This window comes from Tachyglossus aculeatus, chromosome 11 (genome assembly GCF_015852505.1).
Source record: "Tachyglossus aculeatus isolate mTacAcu1 chromosome 11, mTacAcu1.pri, whole genome shotgun sequence".
Taxonomy (NCBI): domain Eukaryota; kingdom Metazoa; phylum Chordata; class Mammalia; order Monotremata; family Tachyglossidae; genus Tachyglossus; species Tachyglossus aculeatus.
In genome coordinates, this window is record NC_052076.1 from 11,802,698 (window position 1) to 11,822,913 (window position 20,216).

The window sequence follows — 20,216 nt, forward strand, 5'->3', positions numbered from 1 at the left end:
TGTGGGACTACCTGATTACCGAGTGCTTAGAACAGTGCTTGGCACATGGTAAGGGCTTAACAAATACCAACATTATTATTATTATTGTTATTATTATTTTCTACCCCAGCGCTTAAAACAGTGCTTGACACATAGATTGGAGAGGAAAGAGGGGTTCAGAAGGGAATTAATTGATTTGTGTTGATTGGAAGTAAGATTGGCATGTGCTTATCTATGCTCAGGGTATCAGATTATAGTGCAGGACATATATTCCTGGGTGGCATGTAATGTGGGGTGGCCATAACCTGGAGTTCAGCTATATAAAGAAATCTAGGTAGTCTGTGAAATTCCCACTTCTTTGAACTGCAAGTTTTTTGTGCATTTCCTTCTGAGTGACCTGATTCCTTAGGGCCTAGTCCATAGCTACTGTATTAAAGTGGTGAGGGAGAAGAGCCACGTAGTTGTTCTTTTAATATTTGACTTTACCTTTTCCAACTTATGAAACTGATTAAATTTAATTAAACAGTCTAGTAATCCAGGTGGAGCTGGTTTCCTTTTATTTAATTGGTCCCATTTTTTCAGTGATGCTGCAAGTGAAATTTATGAATCAATATTAAAGCCTCACAGTTGCATCTCTCTTGGTTACAATTTGCTTAAATCATTTTCTCACAAATGGATTTTCTTAGGAACAAAAGGGGCAGCCATTGTGCTTTATGGGCAAGATTATGTGTCTACCAGCTCTATTGTATTGCAGTCTTTCATGCGCTTAGTAGCACGTTTTGCATATAGTAAGGGCTCAATAAATATCATTGGTTTACTGATTATGGCGGCTTTGGTTCTGGGATACAGCTCACCCGCTTGGAAGCCAGGCTCATGGCAACTTAGTGCACTTTCTCATTATGTAAGGAGATTTACTGATAATAGGTTAACCCCAGCTGTTGCTCTTTGGTGATATGAGAGTGAATGCATGCAAAGTGGATGTGCAAAATAAATCATCAAAAAATATTAGTCCTGGGTTTTAAACCCAGATCTGCCTCTTGCCTTTTGTGGGACCTTGGGCAAGTCAGTTAACTAATCTGCGCCTCACTTCTTCATCTGTAAAATGGGGATTTCTTCTTATTTTGACTGTGAACCCATGTGGGAAGGGTACTGTGTTGACTTCTTTATCTTGATTCTCCCCTAGCACATATTACAGTGCTTGGCATATAGTAAGTGCTTAAAAATTACCACCATTGTTATTAGTGATGATGGTATCTCCCACCATAAATGATGGATGAACTTCATTCCAATCATGAAGACTTTGGGATCGAGAAGCTTCCCAAAGGAATTGAATAGGGTGCTAGTGGTTTGTGGCTACCCAAGCTGTCCTTACCTTAAGTCCTTAAGTCCTTAAGGGCTTGGGAGAAGTCTTCACTTGTTGTCATCGAGTGCATTCCTCTAACCTGTGTGGTTCAGTTAGAGAGCATGTACTAAGACCTGTTGGTGAGGTATCTGACAAGTCTGGATGGGTGAAGTCTGTTGTCAGGAGAGTTTTGGTCCTGGACAGCCAGACTAAGAATGTGCACAGTGAATTGCTCATAATGCTGAGGGCTAGTGTAGTGTTACTTGCACAGTCTTCTCTGCCTGCTGCATTCCCCCTGGGCATAGACTGCAGGGAGTGAGTAGGAGGGTGGGGTGTAGTACATAGCCATGTGCCCGCAAAGGCATCTTGACTGACAGGACCCATCTCCAGCCCAAATGATCACACCACTGTGCCGATGTGGTGAATGACACCACAACATCGAAAAATGTGGCCTGTTTTTTTTTTAATATAAGTAAATGTAGGTAATGTAGTGAGCACTTTCTTTGTCAAACAGTTTTCTAAGTGATGGGATCAGCACATGCTAATTAGGTTGGACACAGTCCCTATCCTGCATGGGTCTCATAGTCTAAGTAGGAGGGAGAACAGGAGATGAGGAAATGAGGCCCAGAGAAGTGAAGTGACTTGCCCAAGGTCATCAAGGTCATCAGTTAGCCGAGCTGAGGTTAGGACTGAGGTCCTCTGACTCCCAGGCCCGTGGTCTTTCCACTAGGCCATGCTACTTCTCTTGCCTGTTCATTGACCTACTACCTGCGTATTGTGGGGAAATTATCCAGGGTGTTATTGCAGCAGACAAGGCATGGAACATGGGAAGTAGCTGGGGAGATGCCACAACACCAGCTTCAAGAAGAGACGTGAAAGATCAGGTAGTGGCATTTACTGAGGCATTGCATTTTCCATTCCTGGCAAAGTGGTAATAATAATAATGATGATTTCATCAAGTGTTTACCAGGTGCCTAACTGCTGTTCTAAGCATTGGGGCAGCTAAGCCACTCAGGACAGACACAGTCCCTTCCCCACAGTGCACACAACCTAAGAGGATAACATAGTGCGCATAACCTAAGAGGATAGTGCACATAACCTAAGAGGATCCCATTTTACAGATAAGTAAACTGAGGCTCAGAGAGATAAAGTGACTTTCCTGAGGTCATACAGCAGGCTGGTGGAGGAGCTGAGACTTGACCTCAGGTCTCCCAATTTCCATCCAATGTGATGTCCACTGAATATGTACATTCTCCTACTGTATCTTTCTGGGCTGCTACTACCACAGAGATCCACAGAAAAGCACTTCAGAGCCAGCAGCTCCCATCCACATTTTTACCAAGAAAACTCTCTGGATACACTACCAGGATGATTGCAGATGGGTGGGGCATTTGGGGAGAGATATGTCCATGGTGTCACTATGGGTCGGACACAACTCGACAACATAAGACAACAACATTTACTGTGTGCTAAGCACTGTTCTGATCACTGGGACAGGTACAAGTTAATCAGGTTGGACACAATCCCTGTCTCACATGGGGCTCACACTCTTAATCCCCATTTTACACATGAGGTAACTGAGGCCCAGAGAAGTTAAGTGACTTGCCCAAGGTCACGCTGCAGACAAGTGGCAGAGTCGGGATTAGAACAGGTCCTTCTGACTCCCAGGCCTGTGCTCTCTCCGTTAAGCCATGCTGCTCTTGGGGAAGTACGGTATAATGGAACCAGTTTGTCCAAGGGTCAGCACTGATCTGGCAGTAAGTTGACTAACCTTTATGGGTTGAATCAGCCTTTCCCTGGACACCAGGGCATTGCTAATTCCCCTCCTGAGTCCACTGAAAACACTCATCTCACTTGCCCCTGCAGGACAGCTTTCTCCCAGGAAGCCCAGGTCGTTTAGAAATCTCCCCCTCTAGACAGTAAGCTTGTTGTGGTCAGGGAATATGTCTGTAATATTGTTGTAGTGTACTCTCCTAAGTGCTTAGTACAGCACCTGTACATATGTATATATGTTTGTACGCATTTATCACTCTATTTTACTTGTACGTATTTATTCTATTTATTTTATTTTGTTAATATGTTTTCTTTTGTTGTCTGTCTCCCCCTTCTAGACTGTGAGCCCGCTGTTGGGTAGGGACTGTCTCTATATGTTGCCAACTTGTACTTCCCAAGCACTTAGTACAGTGCTCTGCACACAGTAAGCGCTTAATAAATACGATTGAATGAATCAGTGAATTGGCCATGTCTTCTTGGGCGGAGGCAAATTGGGAAACTAGTGTGGGGCCCCATGATGCAATCTGAGGTATTGTGCTGTGCTCCGTAGTGATCTCATTGCCGTCTAACAACCTCATTTTCTCCATGCCCAGAAGTGGATCTGCCCTTTGAGGGATTCGAGACCCAATCAGTGTCCTATGTTATTCTAGGTAACAAGAGTCAATTATGGTTTCTTGTAATGTGCTTACCCACATTGCTGTGTTGTCTAATATTTTCAAACCAGCAATGCTATTTGCACAATAGCTCAGCAAATTGTTTTTTAGGATTCAGTGTGTTACGGAAATTCATGCAGTCTCTTTTGGAAGGAAGACACGCATTTTGCCAGCAGTATTTTCATCCAAAAGAGGTGACATTAGGAGAAGTTGGCTCTTGTTAAGCTTCTAGCGAGTTAATTGAATCCAAGCCTAATGGCAGGTGGAAGAAATATTTTGTGACATCTACAGAAGAGTTAATGGTGCCAGTGTGATCTGACTCATTGGTGAACCTAGTGTTGATTTGCATTGTGTTCTCCAATTTCTGCATGAAAAGTGTGACAGGTTAAGGTCATATGTGCTCTGGATTGGTTCTCATATCAATGTCATGCTTGGCTTTTTTCTAATATGAAGATCATATTTGGCCTGGGGCTTTTGTTGATGGACCTAGAGAGGTATGGTGTTGGAAGGGTGGGGGTGAAACCTCAGAAGTTGCCAGAACAGTAGAAACACACCCCTGAGGAACACTTACTTGAAGTAAATACCAGAAATCTAGCTTGTGGCTCCACCTAGGACACAGTGAGTCAAAGTGAAAGTGTGACCACGTGGAAAGAGCCCACATCTGGGAGTCAGGGGATCTGAGTTCTATCTAATCCCTGCTCCACCACTTGCCTGATGAGTGGCTTGGGTAAGTCACTTCTTGTACTTTATTTTCCTCACCTCTAAAATGGGGATGCATTTCTCCATTCTCTCTCCTACTTAAATAGTGAGCCTCATGTGAGACAGGGTGTGGATCCCACCTGATTATCTTTTATCTACTCCAGAGCTTACTACAGTACTTGGCACATAAGTCCCTAACAGATGCCACAAATATTATTTATTATGGGAGGATTTGGAAAGGAGGAGGGGGCTAACCAATTGGGGAGAAGATGACCCTCAGGTGTTGTAAATTAGAGTTGGGGGTGAGCAATCTTTGGGACAGGACACAGGTAAAAAGGTTCTCCAGTTTGGGTCCCAGAGACTAGGAACCCTAGGGAACAGGTGTAGCTCCCCACAGTGAGGGAAAAGTGAGCATGTGGATTGGCAGTGGTTTCCCTCTGGCCTCCAGAAATCCTGAGGGAAGGATCCCTCTAGATTATAAACTCATTGTGGACTGGGAATATGTTTACTAACCCTGTTATAGTGTGCCCTTCCAAGTGCTTAGTACAGTGCTCATCACATAGCAAGCGCTCAGTAAATATGATTGATTGATCCAGAATGGAGAGAAACTGAAACCTGGAATTTCCCAAGAGAGGGGAATGGACCAGAGGATAGAAGGGAATAATATTAAGAGAAACAGGAAAAGTGGTATGATTCAGGGTGCTTTATCTTGGTTAGCTAATTTATTCAATAAGGTTATTTTTAATTTTCCATCCAAAGCCAGTTAGAGCTCTTCCCTCTGTGTCTGCAATTGGTAGGGGGCTCAAGGCCTCCTGGTTATCTGTGGAACATGTTAGTCTGGGTAATGAGGGGAGAGGGAGGGAGTGAAAACCACCCTCCCTCAGCCAACCTCGGGATGGAGGAAGGAGGCTGCCGGGATCCAGTGATTCCCCTTGCCGTTCAGGGGTGACTAAATAGTGGCTTAAGGGGCCGAGGATTGGAGTTTCCTTGGCAGGGGTCCCCAGTTCTTACATATCTTTATTCTCTGTTTCTTCCTCCTTGTCTTATGCCTTCAAGGCATCCCCAACCCATAGCGATTCCATGGACACATCTCTCCCAGACGCCGCACTTCCATCTGCAGTTGTTCTGGTAGTGTATCCATAGAGTTTTCCTCCTACCTGAATTTATTTTAGTGTCAGTCGTTCCTGCTTCCTTGTAAGCTTCTTGAGGTCAGGAATCAGGTCTAACTCCATTGTCCCCGCCCAAGTGCTTATAATAGAGGTCTGCATAGAGTAAATACTCTATAAATAAGATTGATTGATTGATTGGAAGGATAACTTGGAGGGCTTTAGGGCCTTGCAGAGCAGATCTGTTGGTCCTTCAAGCCCTCCTTCAATGGCTGTGAAGGAGACTCACAGTCCTATTCCTTGTATTGTGTAGTTGGCGTAGATCTGTCGCTCTTCTTTTATTCTTATTGGATTTTTTGAAATTATCATTGAAGAGAGGTCATTTTGTCTATAGTAAATATTTTGTATCCAGGGGTTGTTTATTCTATTGGTGGGTGCATGTTGCTCTTCTCTCTCCTTACTGTTGTCCCCTTTTGGCCCTTGTACTCCTCGGAGCAAAGGTCTGAAAAGTTTTTGTGACTTTGGGTTTGTCACTCCAATCCACTGCACCTTCTTCACTGGAATGTTGTTAGGACAAAGGGAAGTAATTGATGTGAAAATGCTTTGGAAGGATGAACTCTGTAAGCATTCAAGGAATTATTATTGGTTGATTTTTTTTTAACTGCCCAAGAAATTGCTTTCTCTAAATCTCCAGCAAAAAAAAAAAAAAGAGTACAGTCTCATTGGAGTAAAGGAGTAACTAGTGGAGATAAACTGCTATTCAATCTGGAACACAAGAGCAGATGAGTGAAGAGATGTGGTAGTCGTTCCCCAGAATTACTTTTCTGGACTTTTCCCATGATATCTTTCATGGTATATGCATATTAAAATAGCTTGAGGGTTAATTCTCTGCAGAAGTCACATGCTTAGTGAGAAATGTGATAAAACAGTCTGGAGCCTAAGAATCCAGGAGTATGTTTCAGAGCAGGAGCTTTGGCCTGGCTGTTAACCACGGCGCCTAGAAAATGCCAAGAATGTGGCTATTTGGTTAGTGCTGACTAAACTTTCCCTGATATTTATTGTCTTTGTTTCTGTTAGAATTAGGGATCTACAACAAATGGAAAATTGATAACTACCATTCAGACCCCAGAAATGAGCAGAAAGGGGATCTGCTTCTCAGGTGGGGTTGTGGTGGAGGATAGGAGAAACCATAGTCAAAGAGTTTCATGGGTACCACTGGATTTCAGCTTTCTGGGCTGAAACAGGCCAACCTCCTTATAGTGCCAGCCTTGGGCCTGGCTCTGTGCAAATTATGTGGCCAGCTCCAGCTCACAGTCTTAATCCATATTTTACATGTGAGGTAACTGAGACACAGAAAACTTAATTGATTTTCCCGGGGCCACACAGCAGAGAAGTGGCAGAGTTGCAGTTAGAATCCAGGTCCTTCTAACTCCCAGGCATGTGTTCTTTCCACTAGGCTACGTGGCTTCTCTGCTTCCAAGTTCTACATAGTACCTTGTCAAGAGAAGGATGCATGACACTAATCGGTAGCAGCTCTGACTTGGGAATGCCTCCCTCTTTCCCTCCCTTCCCAAATCTGAGAAACCATAGCTCTCCTTGTATTTGAAGCCCCCCAGAAGCCCTCCTCCTCTAAAATACCTTCCCTGATCTTTTTCCAGCATTTCGTGTCATTCATTCATTTGGTCATATTTACTGAGCACTTACGCTGTGCAGAGCACTGTACTAAGTACTTGGGAGAGTGCAATATAACAATAAACAGGCACATTCCCTACCCTCAATGATCTTACTGTCTAGAGAGAGCTTACATGTAAGCTCAGTCACTGGGGAGTGATGAACTAAAAGTTGTCCACCCCATCACGGAATCTCCCCGACTCCATACAAATAATGAGTGAAGCTAAGTTATTCATCTGTAATTGGTTGAGTCCACTAGTCAGAATTTGGCAGTCAACCTTGGTTTAAGAACTAATCCCCCATTGAGAACATTGTCCCTCTGAGAAAATGTGTTCAAATCTTCGTCATTTGAAATTGTCACAGTTTTCAGGAACCACTTGTATCACAAAGCTGAAGACTATAGCAAATTCCTAAGCTTTATAGATCGAGGCATCTTCTAAAATAGCCTAATGAGCTCTTCAAAATCCTGGATGGAAAATGAGAGCATTGGTTGGAGCTAGACTTTGATCTGAATAGTCATTTCTGTCTGTCTTCTGAAGCTTTCTGGATAGGGCTATTGTAGAAGAATCAAGTTTTGCTTCCCTAAAAGTTTAGCCTTTTGGCTTAATTTAAAAAATAAGAGGAATCTTAATACTTATGTTGGTCTGCTGAAGCCTTCTGGGTAGAACTATTGTAGAGCAGGAATCAGGTTTTGCCACACTGAAGAGTTTGGCTCTTTGACTCAATTAAAAAAAAATGGGAAAAAAATCTTACTTTTCCAGAAGAGATAGGAAGAGAAGGATGCTTAGCCAGTGAACATATCAGAATCATTTTTATGAGATGTTGAAACTGAACCACCACACCTTTTTTAGTTCAACTAAAATCTAGTCAATCAATCAATGGTGATTATTGAGCATTTCTTATGTGCAGAGCTCTGAACTAACTGCTTTGGGGGAAATTCATTACAGTAGAGTAGGTAGAGATGTTCCCTACCCTCAAGGAGCTTACATTCTACTGGGGGAGACAGACAGATATTAAAATAAATTACAGATATAACTCTTTTTTTTTTTTCTTAAAACAGACCTCTTGGGGAAGTGTTATGGTCCAGTGGAAAGAACCCGGGCCTGGGAGTCAGAGGACCTGGGTTCTAATCCTGCCTCTGTCACTTGCCTGTTGTGTGACCATGGGCCAGTTACTTAACTTCTCTATGCCTCAGTTTCCTCATTTGTAAAAATAGGGATTCAGTACCTGTTCTCTCTCCCACTTAAATTGTGAGCCCCTCGTGGGGGAAAGACTTTGTCCCATCTGATTAGTTTGTATCTACCCCAGTGCTTAGTACAGTGTTTGGCATAAGGAAAGCACTCAACAAAATACCATTATTTTTATCATTATTACTAGTAGCAAGTTTAGGTAAAAACGTTTCAAACCTGCCTTATTTTGGGGATTTGGTAGTAGAAAAATTATCATCTGTTTTTGATAGATGGGTGATACAAGTGAAAGGTAAGGTAATCATCATTAATGACTGTACTTAGTGGTATTTGAGTACTTGCTGTGTGCAGAGCACTGTGTGAAGCACTTGACAGAGTACAACAGAGTTGGTAGATATGATCCCTTCCTTTGAGAAACTTACAATTTAGTGGGGGATTCATAAGGGAAGCAGAGAGAGACAGTTCCGAAAAAGGGGGAGATGGGCCGAGGAGAGGAGAGGGGGAAGATGCTTAGCTGCTGCTTCTCTCTGCCACCACCCACGTGCAGTGAGGAGGAGGATCTGTATATGAGTGGCTCGGGCCACTTGAGCTGTTGGAGTTGTCCCTGTGGGTGGCGGCAGCAGCCCTGCTGGTCAGAATACTATAAGTGGGAGATTTGGGATTCCAGAGGAAAGCAGAGAAAATGTTCAGCTAGCTGGAAAGTAGAATTTAAAATTTAAACCAGTGGATGGACCACTGATTTAAAATGATCCTGGAATCACCATGGGAAACTGGAGGCAGACAATTGCCAGAATAATAATTCCTTGATTTCTTTTTTTGGTGCTTTATTTTCCAGGTTTTCTCACACTGTTTACCTTCCTTTTGTCTGCACAACATCCCCGTGAGTTAGGGAAAGGCAGGTATTATGCTCTCCATTTTACACATGAGGAAACTGAGAATGGGCAAGGTTCAGTGATTTGCCCGAGGTCAGCCGGGAGACCAGTGGCAGAAGTGGACCTGGAACTCGGGTTCTTACACTCCCAGGCCAATCCCATTTCCACTACACCACACGGGGCCACACCGCCTCCCTTTTATAACTCCCAGAATAAATGAAACCAGCTGTTTTGTGAATCCTAGAACTTGTTAGTTTCCAGGAAGTTGCTCTAGCCATTGGTTTCACTGTTGGAAACTGTATTCTGGGCTGGATGGATTATTGGGCCAATGCCATATGGCCCCCTTTCCTCATAGTCAGGAGAATAAATCTATAATTTTTGATCCTTTCCCTCTATTGCCTCGCGTGCAATAACAGATCTTCACAAAGAAGAGGGAGGTTCTACAATCTTTTGGAGGGAGAGGGAGGGCAGCGAGATTGCTGCACTGAGTCATTCTCTTCAAGTGACCAGGTGATCACCAGAGCCCAGGTGGCGAGCAGAAAACAAAACAGCCATGAACTATGAAGAGGAATGTGACAGGGGAAACAACTGGGTTTGAAACTAGCGAAGGCACCAGAAGTACATTTCCCGGGGAGTGGAGATGAAGTAACACAGAGAATCAATGTGGCCGAGGGGATAGGACATGAACTTGGGAGTTGGAAGGACCTGGGTTCTAATTCCAGCTCCTCCAGTTGCTTGCTATGACTTTGGGCAAGACACTTCGCTTCTCTGTGCTTGTTACCTCATCTGTAAAATGTGGATTAAGACTGACCCCCATGTGGGGCATAGAATGTGTCCAACATGATTAGCTTGTATCTACCCCAGCGCTTAGAAAAGTGTTTGACATATAGGAATCACTTAGCAAATTCCATAAAAAAATAAAATGACTAAGGCAAAGTCCTTTTTGGGTGTGCAAGCTTTGGCCCATATCCTTGAAAAAGCTACAGAAATATGGGAATTACTTTTCAGTATGGGAGGAGGGGCTATTGGTCTCATCTGCCAGTTCCCTCGCTCCTTCTCTGTCATTCCTGTTCGAGCTGCTCGGAACGAGGAAAGAGCGTGCAGGAGAAGTAGCGTTTATGTTCGCTTCTGTTTGAATGTGTTTTCAGAGTCGTGGGGAAATCAAACAAGAATGAAAGAATGGCGAAGTAGAAGAGGAAGGTGACATGTTTGTAGAATAGGTGAACTGTATGTGGGTTACTGGATACTCAAATTTGCAGACAAACTTAAATTGGTAAGGGCTTTTGTTACGTTGGGAATTAGTAATGCTTTCCAAAATGTCACCGATAAATTCAAAAGTGATGTGATGGAAGCAAGGGCCAAGTGTCAGTTTGGACCAGTACTAGGACAAGCACAGGGGCAAAAATCACCAATCCAGATACAAAATAGGGAAGATAGGGGAGCCCAGGCAGAAAATGAGTGTGAAGTTTTAGTGGACCACAAGCTGAATGAGTCCGTGATGTAGTACCTTTAAAAAGCAAACAGTTAGTGAGATTTATTAAGTATCTAGGGCCAGAAAGAAGTGCTTCCACTGCACTCTGTTTGGTCAGAACTCTAGGAAGGTAATTTTAGCCAGTTTTGGCCATCACAGTTTTTAGATGATGAGAAGAAAGTCAGAGAAAAGCAGCAAAAGTGAGTAAAGGAACAATTAAAGGAAGAGGGGTGGTTCTTCGTTATCTTTCTCCTATTCTACACTGTAGACTAGACCATTAGGTCGTTATGGGCAGGGAACGTGCCTGCTAATTCTGTTGTACCCTCCCAAGCACTTAGTTCCATGCTCTGCACATAATAAATGCTCAATAAATATGATTGGGTTCTTTAGCTTGGAGAAGACAATACAGGGCATACAGAATAAATGTTTTCAAGTGTGTGAAATGGTTTTTATAAGGGGAAACTGAACATTTGTATTCCATGTCCATAGAGAAGTAGACATGGAAAGGTGGGGTGAAATTAAAAGCTGGACAGATTTTAATAGGACCTAAGGAAGGGCTGTTTGATTTGTGAGAATGGTAAAACCCTAAAACAAACTACTACCGAGGTAGAATTGTGTTTATCCCTGACTGTCCTAAAGGAAAGAATAGAGAACCACTTCTCCTGTGTGTTGGAAAAATTCACTTTTCCAGGGATCAGCAGCTAGGCCTTGTGACCTTTTGGGGTCCCTCTCAGGCCTGGACTTCATGGAATGCCCTGAGGTAGATTTTGGAAGGAGGGAAAGCAGGGGTGAATGTGATGTCCTCTGCAAAATTGTAGAAACTCCTGCTACTCCTTCTGTTGGAAGAAGACAATGAGGACGGTGGGAAAAGAGGGTCTAGAAAGAAAAATTCAGGCAAAAGGTAGGGGAAAGAGTAGGAGAGATGAAGTGCACCCCTCCAAAAATTTCCTTGATATGGATCTAGGCAGCTAATTTGAGTGCGTTCCACTTTTTTTTTTGTTCAAGTGGAAACTTAGCTGAATTAGCCAGAGATTCCTAATGGAACTTGATAATTTTTGAGGTGGAAAATGGGCAGCCTTGAACTGGGCATATTAAGGCTGCATAAGAGAAGGATGATGGGTGACTTTATGTGCTTCAAGGGTTATTAAGGCTTATTATGATGATGATGTCAATGGCCAGCTGTTCTCCACTTTTCACTGATGATAAAGCAAGGGGAAATGGGCATGCAAAGCCACAGGAGACAGTTAAATTCCAGAGTCAGGAGGTTTTACTGCATGCAAGTGTCGTTAGATCATCCCGGAATAAAATACAACCTAACAACAATGTACCTGGGATACTTCACCCTCTCTTGTCACTGGTAGTGAGGGCCGGAGGAGGTAGGAAAAAATGCAGGACACTGGGGATGATTGAGGCTTAGGAAGGGGGCTGAACGCCTGAACGCTGAGAAGCAGTTGGGAAAAGCCAAGGAACGCTCATCCCAAGCATAGGTGCTCCTCCTTATTTCTTCCCTCTAGATGGTAAACTTGTGGACTGGGAACGTTTCTACCAACTCTGTTGTATTTTATTCTTCGAAGTGCTTAATACAGTGGTATGCACACAGTTAGCATTCAGTAGTAAAGAGCACAGGCCTGGTTGTCAGAGGACTTGGGTTCTAATCCTGACTGTGCCAGTCACTTGCTGTGTGACTTTAACTTCACTTCTCTGTGCCTCAGCTTCCTCAGCTGTAAAGTGGGAATTAAATACCTGTTCTCCCTCCTACTTGGACTGTGAGCCCCATCTGAGACAGGGACTGTGTCTAACCTAATTAATTTGTACCTACTCCAACACGTAGAAGGTGTGACACATAGTATGCGCATAACAGGTACCATAAAAAAATTACACGATTGAAAGCTTTTTGTAGCATGAGTAGATTGTTGGACGAAATAGGGGAGCAGTTTGTATTATCCAGTTTTCTTCATTGGGGATCTTAAGAAGACGATAAGCATCAGGTTTGTTTGGGATCAGTTTAAGAACAACCCTCCTTGAAGGCTCCTTGAAAGATGGGTGATGGACAGGTCAGGCCAGTGGAGGTTGTTTCAGCATGGTGGCCCAGTGGCTCTGGAGCCGAGCCTTTGTGACCAGGGTTTGCGCTCCCACTCCGTTTTTCCCAGTACTCGCTGCTTTAGTCACTGCAGGAGAATTCCACCCATGTGCTAGACACATTCTGGAGCAAGGTCACCTGGTTTTCATATTGGTCAGCCTGCTGAGGAAATTGCAGGCTCTGGTTTGTACATCACTGCCTAGGTCATCTAGCACTTGCAGTTTTGGTTTCGTGAATGGGAAAGGAAATGTGGGTTTACTTTCATTTTGTTTAAATTCATTTCTTTGGCACCCAGTGTCTTCTGGGGTCCATAATTTGTTCTGGCCCAAATTTTCAGGAACTCGGCTGATTGGAGAATGTTTTGACTGAATCGCCATTGCCAAATGCCAGGCTGCACCCCTGGCTACCCCTGTTTTGACATTTCCACCAATCTTTTGTTGTAAGGTGTCCAAGTAATAGGGGATTAAAGATTCTTGTAGCATTGCCCATTAGATTCATAAAACCTGAGATATTTCATTAAATGCTTTAAGGTACCTACCAAGTGCTGGCTTTGAAATATGTGATTGGATTGAATTGCAGACTGGAATTTCCTTTGCCTTGAAAGAATTAGTTGTATTGAACTTTAAGATTCCTGTGAAGCGTGATGTAAATAATAATGATGGCATTTGTTAAGCGCTTACTATGTGCAAAGCACTGTTCTAAGTGCTGGGGAGGTTACAAGGTGATCAGATTGTCCCATGGGGGGCTCACAGTCTTAATCTCCATTTTACAGATGAGGTAACAGGCACAGAGAAGTTAAGTGACTTGCCCAAGGTCACACATCAGACATGTGGTGGAGCCTGAATTTGAACCCATGACCTCTGACTCCAAAACCTGGGCTCTTTCCACTGAGCCATGCTGGTGAAGTTTGCATAAAAGAAGGAAGCATACGTTGATTTTAACCTGCCCTTACAAATGGTATTGAAGGGTGTGGTTAGGATGCTGCAGTTCAGACTGTGAGCCTCATCAAAAGTTCTCAGATTGTTCACTTGGAAGCTGCTGTATGCTGAAGACTATATTCTGAAAGAGTACTTACAGGTAGGCCTACCACAGTTCTTGTTATTATCATTGTTATTGTACTGAAGCATTTTCTTTGTGTCAGTCACTGTTCTGAGCGCTGGGGTAGGTGCAAATTAATCAGGTTGGCGACAGTCTCTGTCCTAAATGGGCTCCCAATCTAAGTACCAGGGAGAACAGTAATTGAATCCCCTTTTTAAAGGGTAAGAAAACTGTGGCACCAAGGAGTTAAGTGACTTATCCAAGATCACACAGCACATAAATGTCAGAGCTGAGATTAGAACTCAGCTCCTCTGACTCCCAGGCCTGTACTTTTTCCACTAGACCACGCTGCTCCTCAGTTATGGATGAATTGGCAGAGCTTGCATAGCAGTGATGCAGTGATAGACCAGTAGAAAGGGGCTTGAGGTCTCTGACCCATTATTTTGGCAGAGCAGAGGTGATTGTCCAATTAAATGGATAGAAGGTTTGGACAGTGCCATTTCGCTTCATGAAAGGTTCTGCCCCCTTTTTCTTGGAGCAGTTGTGAACACTAAATGGCATGGCATGGTTTAGTCAGAACTTGTTTGTATGCAGTACTGTTCTTGACAAGGCACAGAGTGACTTAGCCCCAACTTCTGTCCTCCCGGATCTTGTCACCCAGGAGCGCATCCATGTAGGCTGAATGAATATCTGGACAAACATGAGTACGTAAATGAAGTGAGTGAATAACCTGATGATACTGACCCAGATAACCAGCTGAGGCTCCCAAGAGCACAGTGAAGCGTCCTCAGGAACGGCAGGATAAGGTCCCCTTCCCTCTGTTTTATTCTCTTCTTGGATTTGTGGCCCTTGAGCCATGCCAAGAAGCCGCCAGATGAGAATAGATCAACTTGATTCTACCCCAGCACTTAGTATAGTGCCTGGTACATGGTAAGTGCTTAACAAATGCCATTAAAAAAAATACCACCAATCCACTTCCAAAAGGTGCAGTGGGTCCTTGGGAATGCACCTATCCACTATTCCCCGCTTAGGGGGAGATATGTGGAGGTGTCCCATTCAGGATTTGAAACAAACCACTCTTGACATGAGGAAGAGTCAAATCTGCCTTAAGCAGACCCAGTGGTAACTGCCAAGATGAGCTGATGGGTGAGGGGAATCAAGGGAGGTACAGGAATAGGTAGAATGGACCCAAAACCTCACACTCAGGAAATGCTCCATGGCGGAAATGGAATCATAGGAAATTCTTTACTGATGATCAGAGCAGGATATTGAACTGTCATAGGTAAGACATTTTAGAGAAGCTGCGTGGCCTTGTGAAAAGCCTGCGATCTAATCTTGGCTCCACCACTTGTCTGCTATGTGACTGTGGGCAAATCACTTAGCTTCGCTTTGCCTCCATTCCCTCATCTCAAAAATGGGGATTAAGACAATGAGCCCCATGAGGGACATGGATTGTGTCCAACCTGATTAGCTTGTATCTACCCCAGAGTTTAGTACAGTGCCTAGCAAATAGTAAGCACTCAACCAATACCTTAAAAAAAAGAACACAGGACTAGGAGTCAGAAGATCTGGCTTCTTACCCTGGCCCCTTCACTTGTCTGCTGTGTGACCTTGGGTAAGCCATTTATCTCCTCTTTGCCTCAGTTCCTTCATCTGTAAAATAGGGATTAAGACTGGGAGGCCTGTGTGGGAAGGGATTGTGTCCAACCCAGATATGTTGTATCTACCCCATTGCATAGTACTGTGCCTGCCACATAGTAAGTAGTAACATACCATTACTATTACATAATAATAATAATAATAATAATAATAATAATAAAATTTCAGCCACAGGGTGGGCCCTGGGAGGAGACTAATGGGAGAGAGTGTGTTGATCAGATGAAGAGGGCATTGAGAAGCAAAGGGGAAAGTTTGGGGCAATAGGAGATGAAGGTATTGAAGGAATCCAGAGCAACTTGATGAAAGCCTTTGAAGCAGAGGATATGGATCTTGGATGTGATCCAGAATGCAATGGGAAGTCACTGGAAGGAAGTCACTGACAATCCTGGAGGGCAGCCAACTCACTAGCACTAAAACTGATTGTTTTAAATCTGTTTTGCTGATCTGGGCATGTGTAGGCGAGAGAATACCATAAGATACCGATAGAGCTGTCACTTAGCTAGCTGAGATGGTGTGACCACAAGTAGGGCATCGAGTCACAGAAGAAAGAATATGAGCAAAGCTTAAGAATTATAGTTTCCAGGTTACACTAAAACCTGTACCTATATTTATTTGTCTTCTAGATTTGGGAAAAATGAGAAATTCCTTGTATCTTGCATTTTGTCCTCTAGTTGCAGAAAGTGCAGTGCCTTGACAGTACGGTAGTAAGAGAGGGCCCTGGGCAAGTTAGTCGGTCAACTTGCTCTGAGAGATTTGACCCACGGCTAGAGCAATGAGGGGTTATGGAAGTTTGGGCACCCCTGCTGCCACTACTTCCTGAAAATTCTTGGGGGCCTAGTGAATGCATCTGGCCGTAGTTCCTCCTGGAAGAGAGAGTGGTTGGGTGTGCTTTGGTGTTGGAGCCCCAGACTGTAAACTCATTATGGGCAGGAAACGTATCTGCTACTTCTGTTGAATGCTTCCAAGTGCTTAATACCATGCTCTGCATTTAGGAAGCACTCAATAAATACCATGGATTGATTGAGTGATAGCAGAAGAGCTCTGTTGCCTATATCAATCACTCAGTGGTATTTGTTGAGCACTTACTGTGTGCAGAGCACTGTACTAAGGAGTTCGGAGTGTACGGTATAACAGAGTTGGTAGATATGTTCCCTGCCCACAAGGAGCTTACAGCCTAGAAGCAGAGAGCCTATTTCCCTTCCATAAACAGCAACCACACCGCTCAGGTGCGAGAGGTAAGCTGTCCCATCATGTGGGGACAGTAGTGCCCTCTTAATAATAACAATAATAATAATATTATCAGTAATGTCAAGTCCTGGGATAACTGCAGGATAGCCAGATCAGATAGTCCCTGTCTCTCAGAAGGCTTCAAGAATATCTTATCCCCATTTTACAGATAAGGAAATGGAGACACAGAGAAGGTGTGACTTGCCTAAGGTTACACAGCAGCAAAGTGGCAGAGCCCAGACTAGAACCTGGGTCTCCTGACCCCCAGGCCTGCATATCTCCCACCTGGCCAAGCTGCCTCCCCTTGTTTTGGGGAGGTTTGCTTGAGAGAACTTCACTAGTAAGGCCTTCATTGTTGCTCTCTTGTTCTCTCCTCCCCAAAGACCTCAGAGGGGGTCTTAAGACACCCGAGGTGAGGACCAGCCTGGCTCTGCCCCGCCTGCAATCTTACCTCACATCTGTTTGCGGCAGCAGAAGTACCATCCTGGCTCCCTGAAGTTGGATGACTTCTCCAGCTTAGCCCTGCTCCTCAAGAGTCCACCTTCAGTTGGGGTTCTGATTATGGACTAGCGTAAGTGGAACCCAGATATTCTCCCCTTTTCATCACATTGGTAAAGTGTTGAACAGTATTTGTCTGGCAACTACTTTTTTGAATATTTCTTTTTTCAAGCCTAAATTACAGTGATGAATTGAAGCTAACTTCAGGTCTCTTTTTGAATGCCCATTGTAGGTAGAGCCTCCCCTGGGAGTTAGAGGAAGAAGACAGGAGATATATCACTGTCCTCAACCAGTGATAGCCTGTGTTCCACTGATTTCTAGGGGAATTCTGACAGAAGGCGCAACACATGTTCCCTTCCCACAAGAAACTTACAGTCTAATGGAAGAGGTGGACAAAATATTCACAAATAGTGGGAGCAGCAGGAAGAACAAGGATCCCATAGAACAAATATTCCAAGATGAAAAATCAGAACAATCAGAAAATCAGTGCAATTAGATAATCATATATATGTTGTATGCAGTGGCTAAGGGTGGATATAATATTCCCAAGGACTAGTTGGATTGCAGTGACTTGGGATATTCAGAATTAAGTGGGCGAGGAGGAGGTAAGATTTTTAGGAGGGATTTGAAGATGGGGAGGGCTGAGGTCTGGTGGGTGGCGGGGAGGAAGGGGGTTCGAGGGAGGAAAGGAGTTCGAGAAGCAGCATGGCTTAGTGGCAAGAGCACGGGCTTGGGAGTCAAAGGTCATGAGTTCTAATCCCAGTTGCACCACTTATCTGCTGTGTGATCTTGGGCAAGTCATTTAACTTTTCTGTGCCTGTTACCTCACCTGTAAAATGGGGATTAAGACTGTGAGCCCCACGTGAGACAGCCTGATTACCTTGTATCTACCCCAGTGCTTAGAACAATGTTTGGCGTATAGTAAGCACTTAACGAATACCATCATTTTTATTTATTATTGTTCCAGATCAGGGGACCAAGGTGGAAGGAATGAGGGAAGTGTGTACTGTACACAGTAAGCACTCAATAAATGCCATTGACTAACTGGCCATTGGATGTTTGTACTGAAGGGCATTTTTAGGCTGATAATAACAAATGCCATTATTTATTATTATTATTATTATTATTATTATTATTATTATTATATGTTTACTATATACAAAGCACTGTTCTAAGCGCTGACGATCTGGGCAGCCGTGGGGTGTGGAGAGGAGGCAGGGAGGCCAGCAAAGAGGCCAGTGTAGTAGTCTAACTCTGCTCTGACCTGAGTTTGATCCAGGGTGGCGGCTCTTTGGGTCGAGACGAAGAGGCATATTTGGGAAAGGATTTGGTGGAAGAATCAGAAGGAAATTGCAGTAGGTTGAATGTGAGCACTGAAAGACACCAGTAGTGAGCTGTTGGAACAGGGAGTATGGCAGTGTGATTGGTAGAAATAGGGACGTTCAGAGGAGGGAAGGGCTTAGGGGGGAAAGCTGAGAAGTTTAGTTTGGGACATGTTGCATCTGAGGGGAAGAATCTGCAGCTTAATGAAAGACAGGATTAGCTCAAATGGGAAAAAAAACTGAACCCACAGAAATAAGAGATCAACAGAAACGTGGAGGCAAGTGAAGTGGCAGAAATCCGAGGGGGATGGCGGGGGTGGTGGTTACATTTGGGAAGGCTTCAGGGAGAGGATGCAGTTCCTGAGCTGGATGTAGAAGATGAGAAGGGACTTGGGTCGGTGGTGAGGAGGCTGGGGAAGAGGCGGGAGCCAAGCCTCCGTGGCAGGATGCGCCTGGCAGAGCCTTTGTAAGTGCAGGATTACGAACCTTTCCACTTCCTGCTTCAGCCGAGAAAGGGTTACTGCTGGAATGTCTGTGGTAGTCTCAGGAAAACGTGAATCAGTATTGGGGAGTGAAGCCTGGGATCAGAATTCAAGGTTGCAAGCTGGTTTTACACCCCTTTTCACTTACGGCTCTACCTCTGTATTCCAGAAGGTATGGCGTTGACATTTTAGTGTGTTGCCTGAGGTGAAAAGCAATCTGCACGGTATCATTAAGCAGAGAAAAAAAGAACCTGAGTCGTTAACTGCAGCCCTTCCTCTCTGCCTCTTCTCTACCTCTCCCATTGCCTCCATCGAGCAGCTCCTGCAGGGAGTGTGCAACATGGAGGGAGGGACTGAAGAAGGGACGGGCTGCCGTCTTTTCTAATCTTCGAGCTACGGCTTTCAACGCAGGGGGAAGTGGAAATAATTTTGATGAATTGGGAAGGTAAGTACTCTGAAATCTGGACTGGACCGTGTTTTTTTTTTTTTTTTTAACCCCAGTTACCAATAGGAGAGATGACGTGAAACTAATACTTCAGTAGTTCGTAAGGTATATAAGGTTCTGTGTGTTACAAAAACATAGAGGTAGGTGTTGGAGTAAATGTGTGAGCAGTTTCTCACTCAGGTATTGCAAGTTTCTTTTGACTCGAATAAAGCCTAAATTTAGGGAGACTTTGGCTTTAAAGTCTTAGAATTTCACTATTGTGCAGTTGTCCATTTTTGCCTGTCAGATTTGGCAGTAAGTTAGGGGAACAAAGGAAAGGTAGTGTATTGTTATGTCACCCTGGCTTTCTTTGACAGCCTCTTTTGAACCACTTTTCAGTGACTTTGATGTTCAGTGCAGTGGGGCTTTGGGATTGAAACCCACATTACTTTGAGCAATGATAAGGGGGTTCCAAAATCTTCCAGCATTCTCCAGGGTTAAAGCACATCATTTGGAGACTAAGTGAACGCAGGATTGTTTGAGTCAGGTTTTTGGAGGGATGTGTGTTTTGACTCGATATGGCATCAGGGTTCTCTTTTCTCTTTTTATTTTTTAAAGGCACAGCATTGTAGTTTGGAGTTCCAGTTTTTTCAGTAGTTAAAATTCTTGTGGGACAAGACGGCGCCGGTATCTTTGGGAGATCTGCTCCTTCGGGCTGTGCGGTTGGATTTAT

At 44.0% G+C, this 20,216-nt stretch overlaps 1 protein-coding gene across 8 annotated transcripts in view; it reads left to right on the forward strand.

Moving 5' to 3' along the window:
- ARHGAP32 (Rho GTPase activating protein 32) overlaps positions 1 to 20,216 on the forward strand; it is a 368,515-nt gene that overhangs the window by 78,196 nt on the left and 270,103 nt on the right. Inside the window, exon 1 of one of the 8 annotated variants that reach the window (XM_038753687.1) lies at positions 19,437 to 19,504. The exons of the other annotated variants lie outside the window; for them this stretch is intronic. The gene's annotated coding sequence lies outside the window, so the exon portion shown is untranslated. Of the gene's footprint in view, positions 1 to 19,436; positions 19,505 to 20,216 lie in introns of those variants that run through there. 8 annotated transcript variants of the gene reach the window in all.